The sequence below is a fragment of the Coenobita brevimanus genome, chromosome 46 (genome assembly GCF_032717465.1).
Source record: "Coenobita brevimanus isolate Jiangsu-jjx chromosome 46, ASM3271746v2, whole genome shotgun sequence".
NCBI classification, from domain to species: domain Eukaryota; kingdom Metazoa; phylum Arthropoda; class Malacostraca; order Decapoda; family Coenobitidae; genus Coenobita; species Coenobita brevimanus.
In genome coordinates, this window is record NC_136999.1 from 37,427,512 (window position 1) to 37,448,634 (window position 21,123).

General features: G+C 42.1%; 1 protein-coding gene across 1 annotated transcript in view; it reads left to right on the forward strand.

The window, feature by feature from the left end:
• The window catches only part of LOC145398696 (uncharacterized), a 50,346-nt gene that overhangs the window by 27,081 nt on the left and 2,142 nt on the right, over positions 1-21,123 (forward strand). The window lies entirely within an intron of this gene.

A 21,123-nucleotide genomic window follows, 5' to 3' on the forward strand; every position in this document is an offset into this window, starting at 1 on the left:
ACAGTCGACATACCCAACGAACAGACTGAGCCTGTATGAACCTGCCTTGATGTTTTCTTGTAATGTGTCGACTCCTATTGGTGTAAAAGGTTGGCATTCGAAGGTTTGAAATTCGTACAGACATCACGACTATACATCGGTCGTAACTGCATCTCCAGTCATGACAGGAAAATTGTCATCATTCATACTATACCTTTTTTCTCATCGTCCGTTCTTGTTTTTACCACGTTATGAACTAAAACGTTTATATGGTTATCCTAAACTGAAATGGTAAGCTTCGGTTCTGGTGCACCCGATACTCAAAACGCACGCACCGAAACACTGCACTACTACCAAGGACTTAGGCTGTTTTCACACGAACGGTTTCTGCCGCGGCAGTATTACCTGCTCGCTTGGATGTGCGACTTTGGTCAGCCCTTCATACGGGTGGTTTTAGCCACTGCGAGTAGGTCTACTAGTGTCTCTTCATGATGGAGGACGTGAGGAAGAGAGCTGTGTGTGTTTATTTAATGAACAAGGTCATGGAAAAAAGAAACATTGAAAATTCTGTATCCATCCCTTGAACAGTACTCGACTCCTACACGGAGCATTTTACACTCTGTATGAGGAGCTGAAAGCTGGTGATACCATGACACAGTTCTGCAATTTAAAGTCATGAGTTCATAAAAGATATAGCTACTCACTCACAGTAACTCATAGTAGATTTCTGGAAGAAGGCTCTACCGAACCTGTTGCTCCAGCTCAAGACCCTCTAAATCATGGTCGATGTGTGAGATGGTTATACGTGCCTTACAATTGTATATAAATTCTTGACCCTGCCAGAACATGTCAAGTCTTCTTTCAGATTGGTTTACTGATGTAGCACTGATGTTCCACAATGGTAAATTATTCTAATTATTTATTACCCGTAGAGGAATTTATCCTGAGGTTTATCCTACCTCTCCTCTTGTCCACCCTCCACTCATGTCCTCTTGTAGTTGTTCTATCGCTTCTCATGGTAAACAGGCCTCCACTACATTCGTCATCATATATACCCTTAATGATCCTAAAAGCCTCAATTAAATCACCTCTTGCTATTCTGTAAGCCAAAGTTGGCAATTCGTGTTTCCTTAATCTTTCCTAATAAGGTAGATCCTTCAATCCTGGTATTAACGTGTTGGTCTTCTGTGTACTCTTTCTATTGATTCTATGTCTTTCATAAGATATGGTTTCCAAACCTGATTCGCGTACTCTAGATGTGGCCTTACCAGAGCCACATATAAATTTCTAATGTTTATGGGATCCAAAGCTGGAAAGGATCGTCGGATAAGACCCATAATCTTATTAGCCTTGTTGATTTTATTATAATTTCTGAAATTTTCAGCTTATTGTCAATTACTACTATATCTTTCTCCACTGTAGTTCTCCTTAGTTCATTATCAGTCTTGTATGTGTAATCCTCAACATTCGTGTTACCAACTCGCACTGACTTGCACTTATCTGAATGGGAGTTTAGTAGCCATTTCTCAGTCCATTGATGCATATTTGTTAGGTCCTTCTGCAAGTTTTGGGAATCCTCTGTGTTGTCAGTGATTTTGAATGTTTTGTTATCATCAGCATACAGGTATTCGTTACTGCCCTGGGTTGCGCATTCTGGGAAATCATTCATATACAGTATACTGCAAAAAGCAGAGGACCCAGTGCTGATCCTTGGGGAATGCTACTTTTAACTCCCATCCAAGGTGACTCTTTTCCATTAACTATTACCCTCTGCTTCCTCCCTTTTAAGAAATTTCCAATCCATGTCATTAATTGTCCTTCAATGCCAGAGCTAGTTAACTTGCTCATTAATCTCCTATGTGGAACCCTATCAAAAGCCTTGCAAAAATTGCAGTATACACATCTATAGCCTTGTTCTGGTCTAATGCCTCTGTCCATTCATTTATTACTTTTATCAGTTGTAGAGCAGTAGAATGCCCAGATATACGGTAAATCCATATTCCTTGGTACTGAATAGGATATTGGCTTTCTTATGTTCAATTATGTCCTACCTAATAATGGCTTCTAGGATTTTATAAACAACGCTAGCAAAGCTCACCGGTCTATAATTATCGGGGTCTCGTGGATCACCTTTTTTATGTACCGGGTATAGCTATAATATGGGCATTTTTCCAATCCTCTGGTATTTGTCCAGTAGCCAAAGAATAATTAAACATTACAGTTAGTGGTAATGCCAAAACCTCTGCTGCTTCTTTCAATATCCTCGGATGGTTATAATCAGTGTCAGTATTCACCAAAAAATTGCTAACCAGGTGGAATCCATCAAAGGAAAAATACTTGATGAAGTTCAGGAAGAAATGAGTCATGAAGTGAAAGAAGGTAATAAGACTGAACTCCATGTGTTAAGAATAATTTGTCTCGCACCTATAGAGATGTGGCACAGAAGGAAGCAAAGGAATTCAGTGTTCATCAAGCACAACCCCTGAAAGCTGGAAAAGATGTAATGGTTGAGAATAGGATGGATCGAATGAATAGTTTAGTACTGTTCAACATACCAGAGCAGGTAAAGGAAGGTATGAACATACAAATACGAAGAGAGATAATTGAGCATGATAAGATGGTATTTATTGAAATATGTGAGGAAGTGAATTTGTGAAGTATTGAGTGTAATATCATTGAAATAAGGAGGATTGGGTGATACGCTAAATCCAATGTGATGGAAGAAGAGAAAAAGCCTAGGCTCATGCTGGTGACCGTTCAGAGAGGCCTAAAAAACAGAATACTGTCAAGGGCATATAAGTTTTAAACTGCCAAGAATTTAATGTACCGGAAAGTGAGCATCACACATGACATGACGAAAGATGAAAGAAAGATTGATGCAAGGGATAAGAATGAGGTGGAAAGGAATTCGGGAAATTTTTTTATGTAGTTCGAGGAGATCCATGGAACCGCTACATCTTGCAGGTGAGGGGGAGGGAATTGGGTGACGCACCTCAGGATCGGGAGAGCAAAGAAGGAGTCAACAGTCCGTAAGAATTGAAAGTAATAATGTCACTAGATGTAATAATATCACAGTTATGTTTAGTAATGTAGGTATACTTTCTGTAGATAAGCTAAATGAACTAAAAACTAGGATTATGGGTATGGATTTTTCTCCACATGTGATTGCCTTTCAGGAGGTAAAACCTAAGAATTTTAGAGTTGAGAGACTATTAGTAGAATATCACATTGAAGGTAATGATATGCTTGATAAAAATCTTTCACGGAATAATGAAGGAAGAGGTCTATTATTCTCAGTACAACAAGGAATCTTTTATGCCTCTGCTGCTTGAGAAAAGTTTTTGTGAATATAGTGCGGTTAAATGAAAAGCGACAATGGTGATATGCATATTGTATCAATATATATATATAAGCCCAAATAGTGACACAGTTAACAATGGTAAGCTTCTGGAGCTTATGCATGAAATCAGCAACTATAAAGGTGCTAGAAACAAAGTTTTGATAGGAGATTTTAATGTGCTGAGAATGAATTGGGAAAATTGTGCTGTATCAGTTAATGGGGAAACCTTTTACCATGAACTAGTTGAAAAAGTAAGGGACTGCTACTTTACACAGCTTGTTCAGGATATAACGAGACTGTGTTCCCCCCGCCCCCAGTGGCAGGGGGGTCACAATCTGGCTGCACTATGGGGTGGTAATACTACTCTGCAGTCAGGTTGTGTTAGGAAGAATACTGCTACCTGTATTCTCTGCATGTCGTAAAAGGTGACTAAAAGGGGAAGGGTGAGGGGACTAGGGACCCCCACCTCTGGTTTTCAGTTCCTAAAAAGAGACAGCCCAGAGAAAGGGATGGGGAATTGAATTATCCCCATACCCTGAGGATTGGTTCTATGAATGTGTGTGGATGTAGTACGACTGAGGCTAACAGGGAGGAGACTGGGAGAATATTTGTGAGAAGAAAGTTGGATGTGTTAGCTTTGAGTGAAACAAAGATGATAGGGAAAGTTGAGTCTGAGTTTGGAAGTGTGAATTGAAGATTGTCAGGTGCTGATAGAGGAAGGGCAAGAGAAGGTGTGGCCTTGTTAGTGAATCCGGAAGTACAGCAGTGTGTGATTGAATGGAAGGTGTCATCGAGACTGATGTGGGTGAAAGCGAAATTTGAACGTGAGTTGTGGGTGTTTGTGAGTGCATATGGGCCTGGTAGTGAAAGGGATGAAGAGGAGAGGGAGTCTTTCTTGAATGATGTTGATGAGTGTCTGCAGAGTTTTGGCGAAAATTTGAATGTGGTAATGATGGGAGATCTGAATGCTAGAGTGGGAAATGTAGCAGTTGAAGGTGTATTTGGTACGCAAGGTGTGCCTAGCAGAAATGAAAATGGGGAACGAATGATAGGGATGTGTGTTGAGCGAGAGATGGTGATTGGAAATACCTTGTTTGAGAAGAAATATATTTATTAGTATACATGGGTGAAACATGAGGGTGGAAGGGTTGTAGATAGAGCATTGATTGACTATGTGGCTGTGTCCAAGAATGTAATAGGAAGATTGTTGGATGTGAGAGCTCTGAGAGGAGAGGTTAGAGGTATGTCTGACCACTACCTGGTGGAGGGAAAGTTAACACATTTGAGATTCAAATGACTATTTCGATCGTCATTTCAAATCCAACCTCAGAGATTCAGATGACTCGTTTAATCGTCATTTTAAGAATTTTTGTAAAATATTCACCATAAATTGCATTTACGCATCATAACAAAGAGGCTCGATCATGTTGTCACAGAATGGTTGCTCTATATGTGGGGGTACTGCACAGGTGGTCTGAATCATAGCTCTCTTTCTTTATAACTTTATTCTTGGTGAATATTTTTCTACAGCAAGGTATGTTTTTTTTTTTTTTTTTGCCTATTTTCAACTCGTCACTTTGACTTTTTATTTTCTTTATTTTGCTTTTATGAACATACTACGATAAAGTACAACTATTCAGCTTCAAAATAACACCACAACCAGCATCGTCTCATAAAAAGTGTATTTACATTGACCGATCAAAGAAAAACATCGCGAAGCGAAAATGTGGCCGAGACTAAAATAAAATTTTGCATCTCTTTCCTTTCGCTCTACTGCACAATGAAATGCAAAAATTACCATAATCCATATATCATTGTAAAGCTAATTTATTGTATTTTTGCATGGTTGAAACCAAATTTACATATCTTTACTCGTTATTTTTTGCCGAATATTTTTCTACGGCAAGATATAAAATTTTTGCTCATCGCCTAACTTCAACTCATCATTATGACATTTTATTTTCTTTGTTCTCCATTTTTTTAACATACTACGATAAAGTACAACTATTCAGCTTTCAAATGACACCAAAACCAACATTCTATCTCGAAAAGTGTATTTACACAGAGCGATCAAAGTATAATATTGGGACGCAAAGATGTGGGTCAGCGTGAGTGGCTGACTGACACAGACATAATCTGCCCGGCCCAAAAACCTGATAGGGTTAAGAGTAGATAAGAGATGGGTGAGAGCCAGGAGAGTTAAGTGTGGCAGGGAGGTTTTGAAAGTGAGTGAGTTGTATAAATGAGAGAAAATGATACAGTATCAGGAGAAATTGAAGGATGAGTGGAATGCAGTGAGAGATCAGGAAAATGGCAGTGTGGAGGAGGAATGGCAGTTGTTTAAGAGTGCTGTGGTGGGGCATGCGGAAGAGGTGTATGGTGTGAGACGAGTGGGTGGTGGTGTAAGACAAGGAAGTGAATGGTGGTGTGAGGAAGTAAGTATGGCTGTGGCTGAGAAGAGACGTGCATATGAAGTGTGGCTGCAGAGGAAGGATGTGTCATATGAGAAGTATAATGAAATGAGGAAGGGGGCGAGAAGGGCTGTGCATGATGCTAAAGTGGCAGCAGATGAGAGGTGGGGTAGGTGGTTGACTGACAATTTTCAACAGAATAAGAAAATGTTTTGGAAGGAGGTGAAAAGGGTGCGAAAGGGAGAGTCTGGGAAGGAAGAGCGAGTAAAAGCAGAGGATGGAAGGATGTTAATTGAGATTGATGCAGTAAGGAAGAGATGGGTGGACTATTTTGAAAGATTGTTAAACACAGAGGAGGAAATGCAGGCTGAGATTGTGGTGGATTGAAGGGTGTAAGGAGTAAATGTGTTGGGAGAGTTGAATGATTCTTTGATCACGAAGGAGGAAGTGCAGGAGGCAGTAAAGGAGATGAAAACTGGGATAGCTGCAGGAATTGATGGGTGTGCTGTGGAATGCCTGAACGGTGGTGGAGTGACTATTGTAGACTGGTTAGTAAGATTGTTGAATGTGTGCGTTGTGAAAGGTATAGTGCCAATTGACTGGGCAAGTGCTTGTATGGTCCCACTGTATAAAGGAAAGGATGATAAGAATGAATGTACAGTAGTCCCTTCAATATCTGATGTAATAGAGCCAACGGCATATCCGGATAGTGATCCCGTCTGGATATTGGGCCCCAGCCTTCCGGACTTGTACTTATGGACCCCAACTCAGAAAAACACCCATACAACTCCCTCTGGACATGCATAGCACCTATTTAAGACCCAAATCACACAAAAAGGGACATAAAAGACTGAAATAAATGCAAAAGAACCATAAAATGAGGTTTTTGACGTAGGTTTATACAATATTAAACATTCTGGGTACTTACAAGTCCCTGGCTCCTGGACTGGTAGTTATGGACCCTAACCTAGCCTAACTCAGAAAAACACCTCCCTACTGCACATGCATAGCACCTAACACACTATTCACACCAATAAGGGACATAAAAGAGTGAAATGAGGTGTTAGAGGTAAGTACAGAAAAAACAGTACAGTACAATATGAAACATTCTGGTTACTTACAGCAAGTCCCTGGCATCTAGATGAATAACCCGCCTCCTCTCAGACTCTGATAGTAAGAAGGAGTTCCTGAATCACTTGCAGTACACTGTTCATGAAGTCTTGCATAGAACTTGGTCATTTGCACTCAGAATTCCATCCTCTTAACACCGCTCACTCTTGTCTTACTTGCGCTCCATTGTACCTTAATGAAATAAGTGTTGCACTCTGCACTTTAAGTCTTTCCACTCTTAAAACAATTTTCTAAACAAAACACACTCAAGTTAATTTACGTTACGTTTACAGTCCATTAAATTTTTGTCTTTTCACTCACAACTCTAAATCCTTAACACTATGCACTGTTTTTTTCACTGCACAACATTGTAAATTCCCGTGTGGTCTAGTGTAGAGTAGCACATGCACTGTAAATTCCCGTGTGGTCTAGTCTGAGAGTAGCACATGCAGGTGACCTAGGGGTGCGTCATTGGGTCGTGGTGATGGCACACCCACTGCAGACGACTCTGAAGAGAGGCGCAAACTCACATCGAGTGGTGACTCCACCGTGCCTGATGTGCTGGCCTGTGGCTCGGAGCATGAGGGCCTGTCTTGGGGAGGCAATGGAGTGGAGCCAGGGCTAGGCACAGCGGGGGTCACGGGCCTGAAAAAGCTGTCAATTGTTGATTGACACAAGGAACGACGATTTTGACGATTAATGATGAGCTGCCTGAAAGCGTGCACTTCCTCCACAAGTCCCAAGGGTCCCAACTCCCTGTCGCAGTCCAGGTGCTCCAGGTAGTCCAGAACGAACTCTAGGTGTTCCCGGAGTGCGCTAAGCTTGGGGATGGCTGGAGTAGTGTCATGCTGAGAGGAGTCTGCATCATCGTCGCCATCCTTGTTGGAATCTTCAAGCTGGGTACTGATACCTGCAACTGAAGATACGATCTCGATATCAGACATGGTCTGATACCCAGGATCGCCCTTGTCATCATCCAACCACTCACACACTTCGTTCACATGAACATCATTACCATGCGCACATAGACATGCATGGAAGTTATCCACATCAAAACCTAGGAAATCATGCTCCACATCCGTTCCGAGAAGCAGACGAGACCAACCATTTTCTAGAGTCTTGACAGGGATTTCCTTCCATGCACTGGCCCAGTTGTAGATGGCAGACTTGATGTTGTAGCGGCGAATGTTTTCCTAAGTCCGCTGGCCTCGCATGTCCTGTCCCTCCCTGCGCTCGTCCTCGTCCTTGAAGACAATCATCACCTCGTCCAGGAACTTCCGCCGGTACAGCTTCTTCGTCGCCACGATCACTCCTTGGTCCGTTGGTTGAATGAGAGCATAGTATTAGGTGGCAGAAACATGCACCTAATGCGCCCATTCTCAGCCACCAACTCCTTGTTGCACGGGTGGGCAGGTGCATCGTCGAGGAGGAGGGCCTTTACCTGGTCGCGTGAGATTCCCAGTTTCTCCGTCTGGTAATAGATGACCTCCTTGACGAAATGGCTGTGGAATCAGTCTTTGATGATCTGGGCTGTGAACCATGCCTTCAAGGAATGGTGCCAGACGACAGGAAGGACGTCCATCACCCCACGAAGACACGGAGGCTGCTTTGCACAGCCAACAATAACGGGCTTGAACTGGTGCATGCAGATATCCATTGCTTGCAGAGCTTGTGGCCAGGCACACGTTTCTCTGTCTCCTCGGCTAGAGTGTTCGTAGGCAAAAAGCGATAGAATAAGCCAGTTTCGTTAGCGTTGTAGACTTGACCGAGAGTTAGGCCCTCCCTGTCGATCAAGCCCTTCACCTTGAGCCGAAACTCATCAACTCCATCCTCATTGGCATCCAAAGCTTCGCCATGAGACTTACTGTTGGTAAGGCCATGTCGTAACTTGAACACGAAGAGCCAACCTTCGGATGCCTCGAAGTCTAGGGCATCGTGAAGCCTTGCGAACTTCTCAGCAGCAGCCTTCAGCTCCGTGCCACGCACCATCACACCAGCAGCACATTGCTGTCGATACCAAATCAACATACAGCGGTGGACTTCTGCATACTTGGAAGTATACATCATCTTCCTCTCCACGTTGCGTTGTTTTTCGACGAGAAGTCAGCCGTGTACTGCATGAGTTTGTCACGGGATCTCTTGATATTAAACAAAGTAGACCGGGCCAGGTTGAATTCACAGAGGATACATGAGGTAGATCATCCCGCATCCACCTTGTCCAATATCTCCCTATTCTTCTACAGAGTCAAAACCACTCTCTTCCTCTTCTCAGGTGGCAGGGCCATCATCACACACATGAAGGAGAGGCATGAGAGCAGCAGGTAAGGCACCACCACAAAAGCGAGCACGTGGGCAGCCATGACGACGAGCATGCACACACAACAAGAGACGGGAAGTAATTGGGGAGGATGCAGGGGCGCTCTAGCGGACGTTGGCGGAACAACGCACCAAACACAGCTCGCCCGTGCCGCGTGCACCAACTTCAAATTACGGGTGGGAAAAAGTCGTTTTTTTTTTTTTCGATTTTTTTGTGGTTTTTGGCCCATTTTGGGAATATTGGATCCTGGGATGAAAATGTCCAGTTATTGGGGATGTCTGGAAAATGGGCGTCCGGATATTGGAGGGATTGCTAGGGGTATAAGTCTGTTCAGTGTTGTAGGTAAGGTGTATGGTAAAGTGTTAATTAAGAGACTTAGAGAGGGTACAGAGGGAGTGATTCGTGATGAGCAGTGTGTCTGTAGAAGAGGGAGGGGATGCGTGAATCAAGTGTTTGCTGTGAAACAGGTGTGTAAGAAGTATTACGCGAAAGGGAAGGATATGTTTTGGGCGTTAATGGATTTAAAAGAAAATGTATGATAGAACTGATAGGGAGGTTTTGTGGACTGTTTTAAGATTGTATGGACTTGATGATAGGTTACTGAAAGGAGTGAAAAGTTTTTATGTAAATAGTAGAGTATGTGTAAGAGTGGGAAATACTGTGTGTGATTGGTTTCCCATGAGAGTGGGGTTGCATCAGGGATGTGTGATGTTGCCTTGGTTGTTTAATATTTATATGGAAGGTGTTCTAAGGGAGGTGAATGCAAGAGTGCTAGGTGGAGGTCTGAGTCTGGTGAATGTTGATGGTAGAGAGTGGAATCTGAAGCAGCTGCTGTTTGCCGGTGATACTGCACTCGTGGCTGATTCAGAGGAGAGACTGAGACAGTTGGTAGAGGAGTTTGGAAAGGTGTATGAAAGGAGGAAATTGAAAGTAAATGAGAATAAGAGTAAAGTGATGAAGTGTACGAGGTTGGTAGATGGTAGGAGGATGAATATAGTTTGAATGATGAGTTGCTTGAGGAGGTAGTGTTTTAAGTATTTAGGATCACATGTTGCTGTGGGTGGAAGAATAGATGCAGAAGTGAAGTTTAGAATGAATGAAGTAGGAAAGGTGCTGGAACGACTGAAAAAGGTGTTTAGATGTCGTTTGCTTAGAATGGATGTAAAGAGGAGGCTCTATGAGGGTGTTGTGGTATCAACTGTGTTATAATGGGCTGAAATATGGAATATGGGTGTAACAAAGGAAAAGTTTGAATGTAATGGAGATGAGGTGTCTGAGGAGTATGTGTGGAGTGGCGCATATGGATCGACTGAGAAATGGTCAAGTATGAAGGAGAACTGGAGCTGTTCGGGAGATGGCTGATCGAGCTGAGCAGAGGGTGTTGCGATGGTTTGGGTATATGGAGAGAATGGATATTAAACGATTGGTGAAAAGATAACTAGATCTGATGTGAGAGGTGTAAGACTGAGAGGAAGACCACGAATAGGATGGATGAACAGTGGGAAGAGAGTGTTAGATGCGACAGGTATGTCCGTTGAGCAAGGAAGAGTGACTGTGCGTGATAGAAATGAATGGAGAGAAATTGTGAATGAATAAATGATGACGCAGCCCTGAGGGGATATTCTCCCACATTTGTCTGCTCAGCTGATCAAGTCAGGCGCGGGGAAGGGGATGGGTCTATTATGATGTGGCAGTGGTAAACCAGCTCTGCTGTCGGGCCCTGCTGCGGATGTCATTAATTGCACTGCGCAATTGACCGTCGTGCGATGTGGTGCAGTGAGGATCTGTCCCTTCTCCCCTTTGGGGCTAAGATGCGAATGAATGTGTTTGAGTGGATGAGTAAATTGGGCGTGTGTCGTCCTTTCTCGGATACTTCCTTTTCCTTGGGGGAAGCAGCCTAGGTATATGGATGGATAGATAGGTAGTAAAACAGAATTAGAGTGAATGTAAGAATGCTAGATATCTTTATGAGAAAGGAAATTATGAAGAACTGAACAGAAACTTGAATATAAATTGGACAGAATATTTAGATACACACAACATGGATGAGACGTGGAAAAGATTTCTATACAATTTTCAAGAGGCAGTCAGTGAATGCATACCATGCAGAGAATTTAAAGGTACATAGGAAGCGAAAAAACAGCGACTTACCCATCAGTGGAAAACTATGGAAAAAGATAAAAAGAAAGCAAAGGTTATGGGAAAGGCTGAAAAAAATGAGAAAGGACAATAGAGATATGGATAGAGAATATGGTGAAGTGCGACTGGAGTATAAAAGAACGAATAATCAGGTGAGGAACGAAACTAGAAAGGAGATGAAGAATAAAGGAACATAGCAAGGAACGTTAAGGAAAACCCAAGAGTATATTGGAAGTATGTCCAGTCCAAGACAAAATATAAATCAAACATAACTGACCTATATACTAATGAGGAGAAGGACAAAACTAGTGACCACAAGGAAATGGCAGATATCTTGGCCAAATACTTTAGCAGTGTCTTTACAAGAAATGCAGGGGATATCCCTACAGTAACAAGAAAGCAATTTCCAGTACTGGAAACTATGGATTTTAGAAAGGAGGATATAAAGAAAGAAATTAATAAATTTAAGCGAAATAAATCACCAGGGCCTGATGGAATACATCCCCGAATTGTTAAAGAGGTAGTGGAAACAATATTGAACTCACTAAAAATTACATTTGATCATTCAATGAGTAGTAGTCAAATCCCTCGAGATTGGAAGAGAGCGAATATTACTGCTATACAGTATATAGGAAAGGGGACAGGAGCGACCCAGGGAATTATAGACCAGTTAGTCTGACAAGTATCATCTGCAAAATCTTGGAGTCCTTGGTACGAGGAAAAATTATGAAGCATATGGAAGGAAACAAGCAATTTAGTGAAAAACAATATGGGTTTATATCTGAAAGATCAATAGTACTACAATTAATAAAAGTTACTGACGAATGGACAAGAATACTGGATGAAGGTGGGGCCAGAGACATTGCATTCTGTGACTTTATGAAAGCTTTTGATACAGTATGACATTGGCGACTATCGGAAAAAAATCAAAGGATATAATATTGCAGAAGATATACTCGGTTGGATAAAGGCATTTTTGAGTGACCGGCAACAGTGGGTGATAATTAATGGTGTGGCTTCTGCCTGGAGTGAAGTAGTGAGTGGTGTTCCAGAGGGATCTGTGCTGGGACCACTATTGTTTGTAATATTCATAAATGATTTGCCTGATGTAGTGAGGAACTGTGATGTCTGTGTCTATTGTGACGACACCAAGATTATTACAAAAATTTATGATGATGGCGATTGTAACAAGATGCAAGAGGATATAGTATTCAGAAAATGGTCTCAAGAATGGCTGTTGAAATTCCAGCCCCTAAAATGCAGTTATATTAGGATTGGAAGGACAAATGTTGAAAACAGAAAATATAAGATTTAGGAAGAAATGAAAGAAATACGATCCGAAAAAGACCTGGGTGTGGTGATTGATAGTGACTTAATTTTCTCAGAACATATGGCAGAGATATTAAACAAAGCCAACAAGATTGTGGGCCTAATAAGAACATTGTGCTCTGAATGAAGAAACCTTTAAACCTCTGTTTACTGCCTTAGTTAGACCACATACTGAATATGCTAATCAAGTTTAGTGTCCTTATAAGATGAAAGATATTGAGGTAATAGAAAATATACAGTGGAGGGCGACGAAGCTGATTCCTGCTCTAAGAGATCTGTCATATGAGGTGAGGTTAAAGAAGCTGGATTTACCCACTTTGGCTTATAAACGCATAAGAGGTGACATGATAGAGGTTTTTAAAATTTTATTGGGAGATTGTGTTTTTATCTGGCAAGACTCGGCAGCCGTGGCTCAGTGGGTTAGAGCACTCCACTCTGACCGAAGGGTCGGAGGAGCGAATCCATCCAAGGGTCACTGGTAGACATCAGGAAGGGCATCTGGTCATAAAATGCTACATGCTCCTGTTCAAAAGTCCTTTACCCAGGGGCAACGCCTTAGCCCTTCGGGGATTTTTAAGCTCCCTACGTGTCAAGTGGGTTGGTGGAGGGTTAGTGCCCCTCCCTGTAAAACAAATAACTCAGAGTCAAATGGCCACCCCATACAGGATTATGGCGTCTGGCAATAGATAGATAGATAGAAGACTCTGCTACAAGAATATTCTTTCTGTAACAGGGTAATTAATGTATGGAATGGTTTTCCTGATTCAGTGGTTAATACGGAGCCAGTGACAGATTTTGAACAGAATTGAGACAGGTTATGGGCCAATCAGGATAAAAAATATAATTATAGAGCTTGTTTGGAGTATAGCCGCCTCGACCAGCTGGCTGACATGACTAGCTTGAGCAGTAGTGAGCTGGACGTTCAGGCTTAGAAGAAGCCTCAAATCAGAAGACATCTGTGAGTATCTGTGATTATTCCTTCAGGACCTGGGGACTTGTTCACCTTGAGATTATTTAGTGCCTTCATTAAACTCCCTACACTTATTTGTACGTTATTCTTCAGGGCAATCTCCTGTGTTCATTCCCGGTACTACACAAAATGTCTTGCTGAAATGGTTTGCTAGGATCATTTTCCTTGTCCACTACTGTTGTTCCTGTCATGTCGTCACTGTTCTACAATTCCGCTGTATTCCCTTTTGATCTTATTCTGGTCTGTATATACTTCCAAAACAGTTTAGGATTACTCTTTGCCATACTTGCTACTCCCTTCTCCTTTGTTTTTACAGCTTTCTGTGTTTCCTGACCTGATTTCGAGTTCGTCTGCATTCCATTTCAGTTTTGGAAAGATCTTCATTGTCATCTCGTGAACACTGGGATTCTTTTAACTCTATCAGGTTTCTGGGCAGGGCAGATTGTCTGTCCTAGAGTCAGCCACTCACGCTGACCCACATCTTCGCGACCTGATATTTTAATTTGATCGCACCGTGTAAATACACTTTTCATGACAGAATGTTGGGTTTCGTGTAATTTTAAAGCCGAATAGTTGTACTTTATAGTAGTATGTTCAAGAATGGAGAACGAAGAAAATAAAATGTCAGAATGACGAGTTGAAGTTAGGTGAAATGCAATAAGTTTATACTTGCCGTAGAAAAATAATCGGCAAAAAATAATTAGGAAAGATATGTAAATCTGGTTTAAGCCATGCAAAAATACGATAAATTACCTTTACAATGATATATAGGTTATGGTAATACTTGCATTTTTTTGTGCAGTAAAGCCAAAGAAAAGAGATGCACAATTTTATTTCAGTCTCGGCCGCATATTCGCTTCGCGATGTTTTTCTTTGAGCGGTCAATGTAAATACACTTTTTATGAGAGGATGCTGGTTGTGGTGTTACTTTGAAGCTGAATAGTTGTACTTTATCGTAGTAAATTCATAAAAGGAAAACAAGGAAAACAAAATTTTATAATTTGCTGTACAAAAATATTTACCAAGAATAAAGTTATGAAGAAACAAAGCCATGAGTCAGACCAGCTGTGCAGTACCGCCACGTATAGAAAAACCATTCCGTGACTTCATGCTCGAGCCTCTATGTTATGATGAGTTAATGCGATTTGTGGTGAATATTTTACAAAAGTTTCGTCAAATGACGATGAAAAGCTTCATCGGAATCTCTAAGGTTGGATTTGAATGACCATGGAAATAATCATAAGAATCTCAAAGGGCTAACTGCTTTAGAATACTCCATAATCTCTATTTCCTTCTGATTTTTGCTTGTAATTTTTTTTTTTTAATTCCTGGGAAAGTTTTTATTTGGATGGCCAACATGACCTTTCGATCCACATTCTAACATCTTTCCTGGTACACATTCCTCCTTTGCCCTTATTACTGTATCCTTAAATACATTACATTTATCCTCGGTATCTCTTTCAGATGATAATTTTTCTTTCCACTGTTGGTCCAGCCTCATCCTGAGATCCTCATAATTACCTCTTTCATACATGTATACAGTTTTCTTACTTCCACTTCTGACTTCCTCCAGATCACAGGTAAAATAGATAACTGCATGTTCACTTTTACCAACTTTACATTGCATCATTATGTTACTGATTATTGTTTCATCATTTGACAGTAAAAGGTCTAGAACATTTCCCTTAGCAGTACTTCTAAACCTGGTTATATCATATACATGTTGGCTTAGGAAACCATCCCTTAACCCCTTAACCACGGGGGGGTCACTTTCGTGACGCTCGGCCACAATGGATCATACCGCAGGGCGTCACTTTGTGATTCTGTGTTACTTTGAATTATCCCGGGCTCTCAAGTGATGGCTTGTATCATCTATCAGTACTGCCAATGTCCAACACTAGTCACCACTCCAAATCTCATCTGTACTCCCATCCATTGTTGACATTTTAGCGATTTTACCCCCTTCGTGACTCCCCTCCCTACTTGCCCTCCATTACCGTGTCCTCTCACCTCCCACGCCGCGCTGTGCTACGCAAATTTCCCCCGGATTTTTCCACAGATTTCATCCATTGAAATAAGCCCTATGCTCTGTACTTATACAAAATAATATATACCAAAAAAAAAATAGGGTAAGTGATAGTGTTATACACCAGGAATTGGCTAATTATCACCTGACAACACCTCACGTGCATTCATTCGCTACATTACCATGGTAATTTCCCCTTTGAATTATGCCTTGTAATCGATGTCTGTAATAAAAATATATATCAGAAAGGAAGGGAGAAGCCTAAGTGACATTTACATCCACCTGGAACTACCTATTTCTTTATGTATTGCCGAGACTTTCTACCTATAAAAAATTAGCATGTAAGTTAGCAGCAGTCAGCCTCAGTGTCATTGTCAATTCTTGCCTTCTCAGATAAGCCGCGGCATTTAGGTCCTTGTCCTCCACTGTGGTCAAACCATGTCGCACTCGCGCCCCCCCATTTCTGCCGCTTCTGCGCCCATTGCGAAGGGCCCCGTGACCTCTACCCCCAAGAAAAGTAGTGAGGGAAGCAGGAAAGGACTTAGTGACTCTGCAGTGGCACGTGAACTAGCAGAATTGTCCATGGTGATGATGGACAGTGATTTTGACGATTTGAGTGAATTGTGTGATGAGCCGGGTGAGGTAATCATGCCAGAAAGTGCTAGTACGAGTGCTTCAGTGTCGGAAGTAGTCTCTAGCTCCAAGGGAAAGGAGCCGTTAGTGCAGCAATGCAAGGAATTTGGGAAGGGAGTGAAAAGGCGGCGTGTACAATGCCCCCGCGTGACCCAGCCCGCCGTGAGTCCCGACTCACCTCCCCGTTCCCGAAGCCCCACTTCACTCATTTCTTCCTCATCGTCGGCTGAGTTATCTCCGGAGTCTTCGTCCTCGGAGTCACCACCAGCATCAACAGTGAAGGCAGGCCGTAGAGGAAGAGGTAAATCCAGGACTTGTAAAAGTAGAGTTGGTAGTAGGGTAAGGGCTGCTAGTGCTGTATGGCAACCCAGGGTCAGTGCAGGTGACCTTGAACCTGATAAATCTGCCTCACAGCCACCCACCACCACCACCCACCCTACACCGCCACGACAGGGAATCCTGGACGCCTTCGCGTGGACGGAAGGGTCCAATTTTGTGCCTGAACATTTAGTGTTTGATGAGAACTCCTCAGGAGTTCAGCCTGCCTTCACTATTGACGATAATGCTGAGTGTGTGAACTACCTTTTGGCCTTCTTATATGACGAAGGCATGCAGCACATATGTGATGAGACCAACAGGTATGAATCACAATGTGCTGCAAGTGGTACAGGTGCAGCCAAGATGCAACAGTGGTCCATGCTGGGAGTGCAGGAGCTGTATGTGTTCTTTGCCCTGATGCTTCTCATGCCACACTCCAAGAAGCATGAGTTGGAAGAATACTGGTCCATGGACCCCTTACTACCCTCACCCACCTTCAATAAGTACATGGCCAGAGATCGCTTCCTGAACATCATGGAAAACCTGCACTTTGCCGACAACGATGTACCTTCCCAAACCGACCCACTCTGGAAGATCCGGTAGATTCTGAGCAGAATGAAGGATAAGTTTATGTCATTCTTCCACCCCTTTCAGAAGGCTGTCATTGACGAATCCTTGGTTTTGTTCAGAGGACGTCTTCGGTTTGTTCAGTACATTCCAAGCAAACGCCATCGCTTTGGAATTAAGTTCTTTGTACTGTGTGACTGTAAGACGGGGTACATCCTTGACGTCGTCATTTATTCAGCCAGCACTGTCGATCTGGATAAAACACACCCCCTTGGCTTCTCAGGCTGTGTAGTGAAAGTGCTCCTTGAAAAGTATTTTGGTGGGAATCATGTGCTGTATACACACAACTACTATACATCACCGAAACCTGCCAAATACCTTTCTGAGCACGGCATTGGCTCCTGCGGCACTGTCAAAAGTAATCGTGCCCACTTCCCTAAATTCACAGAGGCAGGAACCTCGAGGAGACGTGCACCTACGCAAGTCTGAGAAGATGCTGGCAACACGGTGGCATGACAAGAGGGTCGTGCACATGCTCACCACCGTACATAAGGGGGAGATGACAGACAGTGGGAAGGTCGACCGTAGGACAGGCGAACCTGTGATGAAACCTGATGCTGTGTTGGACTACAATATCAACATGCCCTGGTGGACAAGTCCGACATGATGATTGGTGAGATAGACTGCCTCAGGAAGAATACTAGGTGGTACAGGAAAGTTTTTCTGCATCTCATAGATATGACTATGCTGAACGCCTTCATCCTGTACAAGATGAAGGTCAAGCCACCCAAGTCCTTCTCCCTGAGGTTGTTCACCAGGACTTGCGTCCAGCAGCTGCTGGAAAGATATGGTAGGGTGACAGTAGCAACTCCAAGGTGCCATCCAGTAACACTTCCCGACCGACTTGAGCAGAGGGCGTATATGGATCGGCACAGACTGGAGCTAATGCCTGCCACAGGGAAAAGGAAGGCTGCAATTTGCAGGTGTCAGGTGTGTGCACGTACCACCCGCCGCACACCTGAGCACAAACGCACCTCTTGGCAGTGCACTAAGTGCCAGGTTCCCCTCTGTGTTACCTGCTTCTTTGATTACCACAGCCAGAAGCAGTTCTAACAGTGCAAGTGTGAAAGGAGAATAATGTGGAAATAATGTGTAAATAGCAAGTGAAAGCAATGGATGTTCAGTACATATGATTGAACAGTGCATTATAGTTTTATCTTACTGAAAGTGACAGTGAATAACATAGTGTAAGTAAAATAGAAGGGTAAATATTGAAAATAGAATAGAAAATGTAAATAGTAATGTAAGTAATTAGTAATATAAGAATATGAGTACAAATACTTTATGTTACAACAGTGAAAGTGAATCCGTGGCTCTCTACGTATTTTACTGAATGAAAAATTGAATGAATTCAGTGACAATAAACTAATACTACTGAAGGAAACTTATGGAGAAAGACTCCAGATATATATAGGTGTGATATAGTAATAGAAATATAAAGTGTGAGGGGTTTTATGAATAATAAATGACAGAGTACCAAGAGCGAACTAGCGCAAGTGCGACGATCAGACGCGCTCGTAATTTCCATTGCTTTCACAGTGTTTTTTTTTTGGAGTATGGATCCCAGATTACTTGAAAATCATAGAGTAGTGTTTATAGTGTTAATATCTGGCTGTGGTAATCATATTACAGGTTGTCGGGAAGTGTAAAGTGGAGACTTCATTACCCAACTTCAGAGGTCTCCACAAGTCCTACGGTAACCGACGAAGGCTCAACAAACATTCCAGGAGAAAGCTGAAGGTATGTGCCATAAGCATATGTAATTTTAATATTCTAGGACTAATAACTGATTTTTGGCAAATATTTTTTGAGAGTCCATTGGAGCCCAAATAACCCCGCGGGACATGCAAAACATTGGTAAACGTGCCCGCGGTGTAGAGGTTAATATTTCTATAAATTCTCTTGCACAGAGAGCATTTGGTGTTCCATCCTCCATACTCCAGTTGCTCTAGTCAATGTTTGGTCGGTTGAAGTCTCCGGCTACCACTTTATATCTTACTCTCATTTCAAATATTTCAACCAATAGTTTTAATACGTCTTCATTATTATCCACAATTGAACTTGGACCCCGATATATAGATGCAAAGAGCACATCACTATCATATCCCAGTAATTCAATTCATAGATATTCAGTATACTTGGACTCCAGACCTACTATCCTGAATTTTATAATTTTATAAACCTTTACTTGTGTCACTGAATACATTCTTCTCAACACACACATATCCATTAATTAGGTACTCTTCCATGCTCTTCTCATAACTTTGGTTACTAACCTTGACTTCCTGAATGGCAAATACTGTTGGCTTATTTTTCATTGCACTAATTCTATTTCATAATTCATCTAGCTCATCTGAGCTTAACACATCTGCATTTGTAGACATAAATAACTTATTTACACTATTTACAATATTCTTCTCCTTGATTATTCCTGATTGACCTCTCCTTCTCCCCTCGTCTTTGTGACTCTCCTTCTCCAAGATGGCCCCGTGACCACGTACCCTGTTCATTTAAGAAGATTGTAACCTTCTCTCCTCCGCTCTTTGGGTCCCAGTTAAATCGTGAGAAATTCTTACTCCTGCCCATTCTTGTTTCCGTTTTAAATTTCATACATTCTTAATTATATTCATTTTGGCTGATGTACTTCTCAGGCCCACAAGTATAGGTCATCTTTCCCTGCAGCTGTAAGACCAATCCGTGAAACTCTTGCAATATTATCAACATCAGTATTACAGGATCTAATTAACCTTTCAGATGCTTCCTGATCATGGTGAAATCTCTCTTGGGGCTCAGTAGAATTGCATTCCTTAATATTATAGACCACAATGTTGTGTTCCCGTGCTTTTCTTTCATTCATCTCGTGAATCAAATCTAAGCCTTCAAGTGACTGTTTCTCCTGAGACTGACCTTCAGGCGCTGATCCCTTTTTATCCAGTCTCACATTAACCCGCGGCATCCCATCGACGTTCTTTAACGTCTACACGTTTTGTCACTGCTAATCCCGTTGACGTACATAAACGCGAATCAATTGCAAGGTCCCAAATTTGCAAAATTTTCAATTTTTGCGAGTGATTTTTGGTACGTATACACGTGACACCTTCCTCTACAAGATGCCAGGCAGGGACAATGCCTTACCCAGCATGACCTCCTCCCCCCCCTGCACACCATTGTCTCAGCAATTCACCTGTTATACACGTGACACCTTCCTCTACAAGATGCCAGGCAGGGACAATGCCTTATCCAGCATGACCTCCTCCCCCCCCTGCACACCATTGTCTCAGCAATTCACCTGTTATCAGTGACCTGGCCAGTAAAGCCATATCATGCCACGGTACGAAATTCAGGGCCAGATTGATTCCCCAATCAATGACAATGTGGAGGACAAACTTTACATAGCATTAGAGGAAGAAACAGTCAGAAATGATGATCAGGTAATTTGGCAAAAAAAGGTCAGGTATGGTAATGAGTTAGTGAGTGAAACAATGCTTATAATGCCTATATTACTGCTTGAAAACCAATATACTCTCGTACTACATATAAATTCGTACCAAGTAAATAAAGAAATACCGTTTATGAGTGGTGTGAAATAGTTATCCTCCCATAGAACTCGTTTTCTTTGATGCCATTCTGTTAGAAAACCCAGTAAGGTAAGGAGCTACTCCTACCTGTATCGAGTATTTTAAACCTCAGGTGAGCGATTTCTCTATGAATTTTCGATGTTTCACACCAAAAGCGGAGGTTTGAACCCCCCCAAAAAAATTCCAAAAATGGTCGGGATTGGGGGGAGTCAGTGGTGGAAAAGTGGTCGGGATGGGGCGGGTTAAATACAGAAATTTTATCCTCCATCTCCTTAAACTTAACAGAAGTGTTATCTTCCATCTCCTTGATTTTGACAAATGTTTCACTCCGTAGTAATTGATTAGT